A 13,943-nucleotide genomic window follows, 5' to 3' on the forward strand; every position below is an offset into this window, starting at 1 on the left:
ACCACGCATTTAGTCTTTTTTTGACGAAATTAACATGTTAAATTTTCTGGCCGTTATATTAAATTGGTGCAGCATACGTTGTAAATCATCTTTACTTTGGGAGAGCAGTATAGCGTCGTTTGCAGATTTTTTTTCTTCTTATATTTGGTAAGTTGTTTTTTAGTTCTTACTTTTTTTATTATTTCATCCATAATCAGGTTGAATAATAGAAGACTCAAAGAATCTCCTTGTCTTATCCCATTGCCAGCTTCAATAGGGTCAGTTAGTTCTTCTTCTACTTTTACTTTTATTCTGTCGTTTTGGTATATATTTTCGATCGTTTTGATGATTCCTACAAGTGTCTCTCTTGTGCACAACAAGTGGATATCGTCCTTTAATTTATCCCGATCAAATACCTTCTTAAGGTCCACGAAATATATACATGCCGGTTTGTTGTATTCGAATGATTTCTCTTGCACTTGTCTTATTATAAATTTAGCGTCGGTGGAGGTTTCTTTTGGTAAACGGTGGATCTAAGCTTTCCATCTTAAAACTTGATTATTAATACATCTAAGCATGGGTGTTGTTTGTCATACTCTAGTTCTAGTGTAAATTGGATTTTTGGAATAACGAAGTTTAGATGCCCAAGTCATCTATCTCGTTAGACCAAATAATTAAAATGTCATCGAATACACAATTTTGGTTTTAAATGACCATCTTTTAGAGCTTTCCTTTTGATATATGTTGTCATGGAAAGATTCCCTATGGTGAGAAATAGTGAAGATCCCACGTCAGATATGTTTGTCTATTTGTTGGTTGTAGAAGAAATATGCATTCTTCAGGAAGTGTTTTGCTAAATGTATTATATCATTCGATAATTCTTTATTCTTTGAAATTATATTTAAAGCTTTGTCAATCGAAATACTTGGATACAGCGTGGATACAAAGTTCACGTTATTCTATGAACTTTGATGAGGAAATTTGATTGAGATATTAAATTGTAAACATATGATGGTGCTTATTTCACTAATGGCTGTAGTTAGTTAAGGTCCACGAAACCGATAGTTATGCCAGTTTGTTGTATTCTAATGATTTATCTTGCACTTGGTTCATTATAAATATAGGGCAGTGCAGGATCTTCCCCACCTAAAACCTTGTTGTTCTTCTGCTAGTGTTATAATTTCATTCAGTTTATTTGTTATCACTTTTGTTGTTAATTTTAGTGTTTCTGAATTTTTCGAGTCCGATTTGTCACCCTTTTTGAAGAGAGGTATTAGGATGCTTGATCTCTATTCTTGAGGAATTCTATTTTGTTTTAATATTTTTTGGATTTCTTTTAGTAGTTGTTTGGTTAGATTTGGTCCTCCGTAATTTAGGAATTCGTTCGACATTCTGTCCTCTACTGGTGATTTTCTGTTTTGTAATTTCTTTAATGCTCCCTTTAGCTCTTCCTTCACAATATTTACTTTTTTGCTTGCCGTCACCTCTGGTGTTGGTGGTTCATTATCGTTGCTTTTAGCAAATAGTGTGAGCAATGAGTGTTTAGCAATAGCTGAATGTGTTTCGTTTTTATTATTCGTTCATCTCTTTTCTTTGTTCTCTGATCATTCTCCGTATTTCTTTTTGTGTTCCGTAGCAGTCGTGTTCCATCTGTTTTGAGAAGCTCTGCCAGTGTTCTATTTTTATTTATCTAACTAAATAATTCGTTTCATTTCTGATTCGTTTATAGTGGTTGTATGCCTGTTATGTTTGTTGTGTTCTGTATTGTAAAAAAGCTTTCTTCCTTTTTTCACATTTTGTCTTCACTTCCTCTCTAAACTATGGGATTTTCTTTTTTGATATGTTAGTGTTTGTTCTCTCCAAGTAATTCTGTTGCTGCGTTAGCTATGTTATTTTTTAGTTTTTCCCAGATTTCCTCCATTTTTTCCTTTTCTAATATTTCATTCTCAGCAATCTTCTCTGATATTTAGACTCCTTCGACTTTAATTTTTGTTTATGTTGGCGCTATTCTTATTTTACATATTACTAGGCTATTGTCACTACCTACATCAGCTAAATTGAGGCATCTTACGTCGATTATTTTTGATGGATGTATATCTCTGTTGGTTATAACGTAATCTATCATAGATCTTTGTCCGTGCTAATGTTTCTAATTACCGAACATTCCATATTTACGTCTTGCCTCTTCTCCCGACCAGAAAATTAGATTCAGCTTATTTCCTAAATAGGTATTACATCCCTCTTATATTTTTGACGCTGTTTTATGGCGTATGCCATGATTCCTGGTTTGTACCAGCTTAGTGTGTTCCAAGTGCTTAATAGAATATCCTTATTTCGATGCTTATGTCTGCTACATGCTTCCATGCTGTTCTGAGGCAATATATACGATTCGTAGTATCTTTTTTTTTTACTTATAGGTTGCTAGCCCATAGCACAACAAGGGCCAGTATTTTCTGTTAGAGTTTGTTCCCTTAGTCAGTTTTTGGTCCACGAAGATTATTTTATTTCCTATCTATCCGTCGGCCATGACATTCCTCTATCCGCCATCTGGAGACGTGCCCGATCGAAGAAATAACAAAAGCCCTCACGGGATTTTTTAAACATTCTAGTCATATTTAGTTGAAAAAAAATTACTTAGTTTAATCGGTTACCTAATGATAAAAATTGAAATAATTTTTTTTGGAGTTTCTGAGATGAAGCTCATAATTGTGTATGGCCTAAAAAAGAATTTGCCACGAGCTTTAAAAATAAGGTATTACTTACCATAGAATCTCATTTACTATGATCTATAAAAAGAAACATGAAGAATTTCAAAATTTCTCTTTTTACGTGAGATTGTAAGTTGTGTGGTCACTTTTAATTTTTATTACTATTTTTCACGTAGGATATAAATTTAAAGCCACATCACGTCTGCAATCCGCCTTGGGCTTCGATTTCTACAGCTTTCCCGATTTTAATTTTTTTTTTAGTGTTGGCTGATATTTATTGACAGGATTTTTTTGGTTTTTTTATATAAAATCATTATTTTTAATAACAATGTATTGTATTTTTTACTTTTTTATCAGGTAACAAAGGCTATAGACCGTGTCATAAGTATTAGGACACTAGGCGTCGGTTAATAAAATATTTTCAAAAGTATAACTTTATTTTGAATGGTATAAAGAGAAACAATTTTTTTTGTCGTTAAGGCACAGTCCTACATTACATGTCGAACATCTTGAAGTGGTTTACTTCAGTGTCATTAGCTCTTTTGAGTCCTCTTCTTGGTACGTCAGGTTGGGCGCTAATAAGTCCGTTTATGACTGCTAACCTAAACATCGTCAACGTAAGCGATTGTCCATCGGATCTACTTTTGAAAATAATAAAGGCGTTTACTAGCGACACGTCCAAAAAATACCAAAAGATACGGTGCCACCATTTCTTCGATTTTCTCTCAACTTCATAAATTTACTCTAGCATATCCATTTTGTCAACACAATCCATGTTGGCATTATAGTCCTTGACTAGTATTGGACAAACAATATCCTCCATAGTACCATCTTATCTCTTCCTAGACACTGTTCCAATATGTTCGGGATTATGATAATTACTTAATAAACAAAACATCCTTTCAGTCTTTCCATTTCATAAAAACTGTACCATCTTTGATTGATTGTCCGCTATTATATCCGTTGGTGTGTTCTGTCTTCCCTTTCTTGCTGTTCCACACGCGTAAATTATGTCTTCGCGTAAGTTTTTCATTAGTTCCACAGAATTGAAGAAATTGTCGAAATAAACTTTATGGCCCTTTCCTACCACTTTACTAGAGTAAGATCTTTTATGACTCTAGCTCCTAATTTTTTTTCTGTCGTATCAGCAACTTTTCCTGTATAAACATCGAACTGGCATACAAATTCGGATTCGTTGGCCCTGCTCCAGACCTAGTAGCCTCTTTTTACGGGCTTCATTGGTAAATATTGACGTAAGGAACTACGTCCTTTAAATTTTATCATTGACTCGTCTATTGCTTGATTTTCTGAGGGATTATAACAAGCAAAAAACGATTCTGATAGATGACTCAGTAAAGGCCTAAGTTTATATAGTTTGCCATAGTTGGCCTCATGTCTTTTAGGTTGAAGAGAATTGTCGTTTAAATGCAAGTTTTTGAGCAACCACACAAACCGATCTCTTGGCATACAAGAACTAATATACACATCTCGAAGATCCGTTCTGAAAGACCAGTAGTCTCTCAGACAAGGAAGTCCCTTTATTCCCATTAGTAAATTAATTGCTAAGAATACCCGCATTTGTTCTTAATTGGTTTGTGTAAATCTATTCTCATCATCGTCACTATTTTGGACCGCATACAGATTGGTTTGAGAGACAATATTATCAATAAGGTCTTTTGTAAAGAGTTGAAGAAATACATCCATAGGAGAATCAATATTGTCTGGTATATTGGGGATGACTGGTTCATTAAATTTTTTTTTACAGGGAATGCAATTTTGGGAGTCTCTAGTCCAAATTGTATTTGAAAGAAAATATTTCCTTCTACGTATATCCAATGGAGTATCATCAGCGACACTCTCATCTGCTTCAATTTGATTTGTCTCTAAGACGTCCTCAAGTTGGTTTTCCACTGAAACGGCGTCTTTAGAGATAATCGACAAAGACTCTATACCAAAAACACTTTGATTCATATTTGTTGTTAAATCTGTTTCCTCATCGTCATCGGAGCTGTCATCAATATTTGAATCTATATCAGATGGAATGTCTTCAATAAGAGTAAAAATTTCTTCTTGAGAAATACGTTCCAAATCGTGTAAGATGTAATAAATTCATCAATGAACATTACCACACAAATAAAAACAAATATAGGTTACCTATACAATATATTTTTAGAAAAACTTACCGGCCATTTTATTAAAAATCTTGAAAAACTCATAAATATTACAGCACCATCAACCACGTGCTAAGCCACTGTAAACATTCTTTTTTATACTATGATACCACTATAAAAATATTACCAACGGTCAGCGAAACAAAATTTGATGTGCGAATCGTTGGAGGGGATCTCGACAATCCACGTATTGACTGTGTCTAAGCGCAAGGAACACCAAGCTACAACATAAAAATTGTTTAAAATGTGTCTTACTGCCCACCAGTACACAAAGATTTAAAATAGAACTAAGGTGATTTGCTTATTTCTTATAATATGTAGATTGTGTTCTTCTAGTTGGGCGGATATTAGTCGGTGGGTCTGTCCCACGAATTTTGTATTACATATGCTACAGAATATTGTCTTTAGGGTTTCTTAGGGCTGATTCTACTGTTTTAAGGGGTTTAAATGCCGTCCAATTTGGTCATAAGTTTCTTATGTAAGTAAGAACTTTTGGTTTGTATGATATAGTTTTGTGTACCGATCTATTTTCACGATTTTCTATAGCATGGCTTTTGAAATTGTTGATTTGAGCCACTTCCTCTTGAGGTACCTTTTATAATTTTTAGTTCTTTTAATTTATTGTGGTCATCGCTTGGTTGAATGGACCTTATTATGAAGGTGTTGGCAACTGCTTGTATTTGTGAGGGGTGTTTACTTGAGAAGACGTTTAGATATCTGTATGTATGGGTTTCTTCTGGTAAACGGTATATCTAAGCGTTCCATCTTAAAACTTGGATATTGATTAATACATCGAAGCATTGGAGTTATTTGTTCTAGTGTACTATACGTGTTCTATACAGTTCTAGTGTAAATTGGATTTTTAGATTGACGAACTTTAGATGCCCAAGTGATCTGTCTTGTGAAACCAAATAACTAAAATGTCATCGAATACATAATTTTGGTTTTAAATGATCATCTTTTAGGGCTATCTTCTCGATGTATGTCATACAAAGATTCGATATGGGTGAAAATAGTGAAGATTTCATGTCAGATATGTTTGTCTATTTGTTGGTTATAGGAGAAATATGCATTCTTCAGGATGTGTTTCGCTAAATGTATTAACTCACTCGATAATTCTTTATTCTTTGAAATTATATTTAGCGTTTCGTCAATCGGGATATTTGGGATATTAAATTGTGAACCTATGATGGTGCCTATTTGACTAATGGCTGTAGTTTTGTATTTCTTAACAGACAAGGTACCCTTCTTGGGTGCCTTGTCACACTGCCTGGGGCAATTGCTGTGTGGATTGAGTAGCTCTGCGGTTACCACAGCCGGTCCCAAGCCCGGATAAAGTGTGTAGGGTGATTGGCAAGGTTAGCAACCTACCAGTCGTAAAAACCAATATTTCTCAAAGAAACAATGTACAGCCTCGGAACCGGACTAATACTATGAGGGCGACTACGGCAAGAAACAAGGACAAGCGAAAAATATTCAAAACCCAGATGAGAATTCAACGGGTCAAAAAATAACCCAAGTGCTGAAAGAGAAACAAAAAGACATTTACGCTCTATAGGAAACAAAAAAGAAAGATAGGGTTCAATAGAACGATTCAAGTACAGTCCTAGAAGAAACAGATGGTAAGACGAGAAAAATCAAAGAAGCGGCTCTAATTATGATAAATTAGACCAATTGTGTTGCAAATTCCTCGGCAGAATGCAGTATGATCTGGTTAACGATACTAAAAGAGGAAGTTAATAAAAGAAAAATACCACTATAAGTAATTCAGTAACATATCGAGTATACATCATTTATGTTTTTTAATTAACATACATATAAAATCAGAGTTTGGTGTTTATTGAGAGTAAACTCAATGTAAGACCAAATACTTACCACGTCGGGATAGAATTATGAGGTTTTTTTCCTGGTTTTTTCCTCACGATTTACTATGAAATCACTAAGAGGAGAATTTTACTGTCATCATGGCCGGTGGTTATCTTTTTAAAGACGAATCACATGCTGTTATTTTTTAGGGGAAATTCTCAAGTTAAAGTTAATTTCATGTAATCGAATAAACTATCTTACAATAAAGTCGCCACAGTAACGCAACTCAGCTATATTAGTAATATCATTTTAAAGTCGTCTGTCGTTGTCAATATAAATGAGTAAGATAAATTAAATTATTAGAAGGAAATTGGAAATTGAAATGTCAGTAACCTTACTTTAAACTTAAATTGTGGTTTATTCCCATTAAAATAGTAATTACTTTAAGATATTACAAGAAAATAGCTTCAGAACAATATTAAAATGACGAAAGCTTTTTAAAAGCGCAGCCTTTTATTTTATTCCAGTAGAATAATGTGTAAATCTCTGAGAAAATAATTTTCAATTTTTTTACATGATCAATTTGAAAACGGCGAGATACTTAGATACTTACAAATGAAATAGACTTTTGTCTTATAAACATAATCCAACTTTAATAATTATTACGCAAGGATATATATGTATACTTACATATAAATAAGCGGTGGGATCTAAATACAATCCTGTCTCATATATATTTCTCTTCTTTATCTTTCTCCTTCTGGCGGTAATTACCGTTGGTGCACACACATGATGCAGCGACGCAAGTAAGCAGGAGAGCAAGCATTGCCTTGCATTTCTGAAGAGCTAGACTAGCAAAGTCAGTCTGAAAAGGCGAAGGTCTACGACCTTCGGTATAGCTTACGGAACAAAGTAATATCTATTGAAAGGGCATATTTAAAATTTATTTAGAAAAATTATTATATAAACTTAATAGCAACAAAATAATAGTAAGATCTATCGTGAAAAATATTTAAATTACTCAAGTAAATGTGCTTTTAAATTGAAACATATATATTAGTATCTTCTGAATTAAATATTAATTCTATATAATCAAAGGAATAATATATATTATATATATATATATATATATATATATATATATATATATATATATATATATATATACAGGGTGTCCCAGACTAATTTACCCACGCTATATCTCTTAAACGAATAGAGATTTTCGAATGGGACAAAAAGTGATCTATTCTACTTGTAATACACTTTAATATGGCGTAGAATCATCCCCTAAATATTCATCCCTTAGTTACAACCCCTAACTTAAATTTTTTTAATAGCACCCTGTATATTTTTTTATAGTTTTGGATGTTGGCTCCTATCGTTTATTCAATAGATTTATTAAAAATAAAATACTAATAATTCCAGACTAATTTATCCAGGCTATATTTATTAACAAAATGAAGATTTTTTAAATGGACAAAAACTGGTCTATTCCATTTGTAATACACTTTAATATACCGAAGAAAAAATCATCCCCTAAATATTCATCCCGTAGTTACAACCCCTAGCTTAAATTTTTTAATAGCACCCTGTACATTTTTTTATAGTTTTGGATGTGATCTATTGTCTATTTAACCGATTTTTTTTTTAAATAAAATGGGTTTGTAAGGTATCGAGAAAATTTTTTATTTTTTATTTTTGTTAAATTAATCAAGATAGCCTTAAAAAATAGAATAGAAAAGAAATATGCTTTATTGTCACTGAAATTAGATAAATCGTCAATATTACAGAAGAAAAGAATGAAAGTAAATCAAAAACAATTTATTGCAAACTTTAAATAAATTGCAAATTGAACATACTACTCGTACAAATAAAATACAACCTTAGGAACAATAAAACTTAAAGGAACAATAAAAATAAATGCAATAAAAATTACATGAAAAAATAAATCAAAACACCAACTAGTATTATTTACACTAAACGTTCGAATTGTAATCCACCTGCTGCAACACAAATTTCGAATCGTTCCAGAAGATTCGTGTCCATTCCAGTACATGTGGCTCGAATCATTTCGGGAGTAATTTGGCGATATGTTTGTCTTATTTTTTCTTTTAATTCCTCTAAATTTTGCGGTTTTGATTGATAAACAATATCTTTTATCGCTCCCCAAAAGAAAGTATCAAGAGGTGACAAATCCCATGAACGTGCGGCCCACATAATTTCTGGAGAGTTGTTTGCTATCCAGTGGTTATCAAAACGGTTTTGTAGGTGGTCGCTAACGATTCGCGCATTATGTGGAGTAGCTCCGTCTTGTTGCCACCACATTTCTTGACGCTCATGAGGAATATCTTCTAGCAAATCGGGTAGTTTAGATGTTTTCTAAAATGTCTAAATATCGAACACCTGTTAGAGTACCGTTAAAAAAGTAAGGACCTATAACACGGCCATTAAATATACCGCACCATACATTTATACCCCAAATATTCTGAAATCTTGTTTCCATCATCCAATGTGGGTTCACGGGAGATCAATAATTGGAATTGTGACGGTTGACAACACCATCATATTGTGAAATCTAGCCTCATCACTCCACAATATTTTTGATAAAAAAAGTGGATCATCACTGATTTTTAACATCATTTTTGCAATAAACTCAAGACGTCTTTGGTCATCACCAGGCTGTAATCCTTAAACTAGGTGCACTTTAAAAGGATGGTACTTAAAATCTTTGAGAACTCTATGCACACAACTTTTTGGAATGCCACATTCACTGGCGAGGGTTCTAACAGACACCTTGGGATTAAAATTAACATATGCTAGTACATTAATAAGGTTTTGGTTACATCTTACTGTGCGTTCAATTGTACCTCTTATATTATTAGGAAAATGTCCCTGTCTAAGTAAGCGTTCCAAATTCTTAAAGGTTTTTTCGCTAGGAATGTTTCGATTTGGAAACTTTTCTTGATATAATTGTCGGGAAATTCTTCATAAATCAAAAGGATATCAACGTACTCGTCAGGCGAAAATAAATAAGGCATATCGAAATGTTATAAATACACAATTACAACAAATATAATTATTACTGGTCTAATATGAAAGGTCAAAAATAATAATTGTTGATTTGACAGATCAAATCATGGCAACCAGAATTAAGGGTAATATCCAAGACGTAAAATAACCGCAAACGTTTTTCAAATATTGTGACTTTATTATAAGAGAATTTTTTGTTAATTTTTGCACACTGGAAGATAACGAATGCTCCTACAAAGACCAAATTTTGAAAAATTAAAAATAATGTTTACATAAAAAGAGTGTGTACTTCGTACGCACGTAAGAAGTTATACTACGTAGTTAAAATAGTAAAATTTTCAGTGATAATAAAGCATAATATTTCTTTTCTATTCTATTTTTTAAGGCTATCTTGATTAATTTAACAAAACTAAAAAATAAACTGATATTTTTTTGATACCTTACAAACCCATTTTATTTTTAAAAAATCGATTGAATAGACGATAGAAGACCACATCTAAAACGATAAAAAATGTACAGGGTGCCATTAAAAAATTTAAGTTAGGGGTTGTAACTAAGAGATGAATATTTAGGGGATGATGTTTTCTTCGCTATATTAAAGTGTATTACAAATGGAATAGACCAGTTTTGTCCCTTTAAAAATCTCTATTTTGTTAATAAATATAGCCTGGATAAATTAGTCTGGGACACTTAATTAACAAAAATAAAAAATAAATTGATTTCTTGATTATTTACAAACCGATTTTACTTTTAATAAATCTGTTGAATAGACGATAGAAGACCACATACAAAACTATAAAAAAATATACAGGGTGCTATTAAAAAAATTAAAGTTAGGGGTTGTAACTAAGGGACGAATATTTGAGGGATAATTTTTTCTATGCCATATTAAAGTGTATTACAAGTAGAATAGATCACTTTTTGTCCCATTCGAAAATCTCTATTTGTTTAAGAGATATAGCGTGGGTAAATTAGTCTGGGACACCCTGTATATAATAGCGTCCTGCGCCTTCCGGTTCCTAGTCTCCATTCACGTCTATCGGCCTAGTCTCCTGGTTGTAGATCTCTGATATTGCCTCTAGGACTCCATCAAGCCATGTTATTTTCGGACTTCTTTTTTTTTTCGCTCAAGTTGCTGCCAATTCAATAATACCTTTCTGTAGGCAATGGTCTGTCATTCTGTACATATCCGTTCCAAATAAGCTGTATTTCTTCTTATATGGTGGTTGTTCTCTCCACGATTTGTCTTATTTTTCATTTGTTAGGTGTAACATTCTGGACAGCCCTCTCAAATCTTGAATGTAAGAGCAATAACAATCAGCAGAAATAGGAAGCGATCATAAATTGATATTGTGCAAAATCCGAATGAAAACACAAATATGTGATAACAAAACACCAGAATACATCACATAGTTAAAAGTCGAAAGTTTACAGGATGACTCCACCAGCCTCGGCCAAGGAAGTATATAAATATAAATAAATCGTTCCCAAGGAGAACTCCATGGTTTTGTACAGAAGTAAAGGAAAAATGTAAGGAAAAGAAAAAAGCTTACCTGAAATACATGTCAACCACAACTCAAGAGGCATACTATAATAACAAGACAATTAAAACGAAACACATGTACTTATAATAAAAATAAAAAATGCTCACTGACTTCGAAAGAAATGGAACATAATTTTTACGGTCTGTGAAAGGAAATATGGCGCTTCATAAGAGGTCAAACAACGGAGGTAAAGGAACTAATCGAACCAAAACACATAGAAAAGGATAAGTGGATTGACTACCTAAAAAAGCTTTATGCAGAGGAAGAATAAACGACGCTAGAATCGGAAACACCAGAAATTACCACAAATGAAGAACTTAACATAAATGTACAGGAATTTCGGAAAATACTTGAAAACCTGAAGAACAAAAAAACAGCAGGTAAAGACGGGATACCAAATGAATTACTGAAATATTATGGAGCAGCAATTAAAGAACAATTAACAACATTAATTAATAAAATTATAAAACACAAAAAAATACCGGAAGAATGGAGAACGAGCAAACTAATTCTACTATTCAAAAAAGGAGATAAAAAACAGATAGAAAACTACAGAGGTATAAATTTATTAAATACTACGCTAAAACTTACAACTAAAATTTTACAATTGCTAATAAATCAGAGGACAAGTTTAGCAGATGAACAACAGGGTTTTCGTAGTGGAAGATCGTGTACAGATGCAATACTCGTTATAAAGCAAATTACTGAGCAATCACTAGAATATAATAAACCAGCATTTCTGTGTCTGATTGACCTAAAGAAAGCGTTTGACAGAGTAAGACTCAAAGATGTAATCCATCTTCTGTATAATAGAGAAGTTCTTCTAAATATAAAAACTTTCGAAAACATCTACCAAAACAACAAAATGGAAATCAGAATAGATGGACACCTTACAGAACCTATAAATAGGCAGCGGAATAAGACAAGGGGATTCATTAAGCCCCATGCTCTTCAATTTGATCGTGGATGGAATCATCAAAAACGTCAACAGAGGAAGAGGATACAGAATGGGAAACAAAGAAATAAAAATACTCTGTTACGCAGACTACGCAATATTGATAGCCCAAGATGGCGATAGTCTGCAAAGACTGGTCCACAGATTTACCATAAGTGCAAAAGAATTTAATATGACAATCTCATTTCAGAAAACTAAAACAATAGTAGTTAGCACAGAACCAACCAGATGTACAATAGGAATTGATGGCATCAGTGTTAATTGAACAGGTAATGAAAATAAAATACCTGGAAATTACACTGTCTAGCTATGAAGACCTGGAAAAAGAAGTGAGAAATCAAGTAAAAAAAGCAAATAGACTGGCTGGATGCGTTAATAAGTCAAGAATTTATAAAGCCAGTGTAAGACCAATAATGACATATGCGTTAGAAACAAGACCCGATACAGCCACAATGTAAAGGCTACTGAAAACAGCAGAGATGAGAGTACTGAGAAGATTTACAGGAAATACGCCGAGAGATCGAAAGAGAAGTGAAGACATTAGAAGAAGATGTAACGTACAGTGTATAAATGAATGGACTCAAAATAGAAAAAAAAAGAATGGAATAACTACATAAGCAGAATGGAGGAGACCTGTGTCGTCAAAATAAGTCACAAATTGGCAGCATAGAGGTATTAATCCGCCACTGAACAAGCACAAATGCTTATAAAGAGGATGAAGAAGAACATTCTGGATATATCTGCTGATCTGTGCCAAAAATCCATTTCCGGAACAAGGAGATGTTTTCTGTTTTCTTCTTTTGCATTCATAAAGTACAACGTTTTTAATAGTACTGTTATACAGCGGTAGTTCTTACGGTCTGCCTTATTCCCTTTTTATGGATCTGTGTAATACATGCTTCTTTCCAACTTGCAAGTATATTATCTCCATTTAGGTATCTATTAAAAATTCTTTTAGCATATTAACAAGCGTTTGTGTTGCATTTTTCAAAAGTTCAGCAGGAATTCCTTTTGGTCCATAGACTCTTTTGTTTTTCATGATTTTTATAAGTCTGGCTATTAGGTCGACTCCGATGTTTATTTCTAACGTTTTTAATAGTACTGTTATACAGCGGTAGTTCTTGCCGTCTACCTTATTCCCTTTTTATGTATCTGTGTAATCTATGCTTCTTTTCAACTTGCAAGTATATTATCTCCATTTAGGTATCTATTAAAAATTCTTTTAGCATATTTACAAGCGTTTGTGTTGCATTTTTCAAAAGTTCAGCAGGAATTCCTTTTGGTCCATAGACTCTTTTGTTTTTCATGGTTTTTATAAGTCTTGCTTTTAGGTCGACTCCGATGTTTATTTCTTGTCCGTGGATTTGATATCTTCTGGGTGCTTGTTGGAGACATTGGGAGAGATTGGGTTCGAGATTTCAGTAAGTAATGATTCGATCCACATTCTATATAATACATATAGCCCAGTCTGGTTATACAAAAATCATCGATTTCACGGCAAAATGTTTCGCAGATATCTGAAGCTTTAAAGACATAGGTGGGGGTTACTAGATGACAAATAGATAAAAAGATACTCCTATTTTTACCTTGCGTTTTTTTTTAACAATAATTTATGGTCAGAATTTGATTTTTTATCTATTAGTATTTTCCCTTATAATTTAAATAAACAATATTTATACCATTTTTTTATATCAAGAATATCTTTATATTTCCGTTTTTTCAATTAAAATTGATAAATAATTTACGGAGA

The sequence above is a fragment of the Diabrotica undecimpunctata genome, chromosome 6 (assembly GCF_040954645.1).
Source record: "Diabrotica undecimpunctata isolate CICGRU chromosome 6, icDiaUnde3, whole genome shotgun sequence".
Lineage (NCBI taxonomy): Eukaryota > Metazoa > Arthropoda > Insecta > Coleoptera > Chrysomelidae > Diabrotica > Diabrotica undecimpunctata.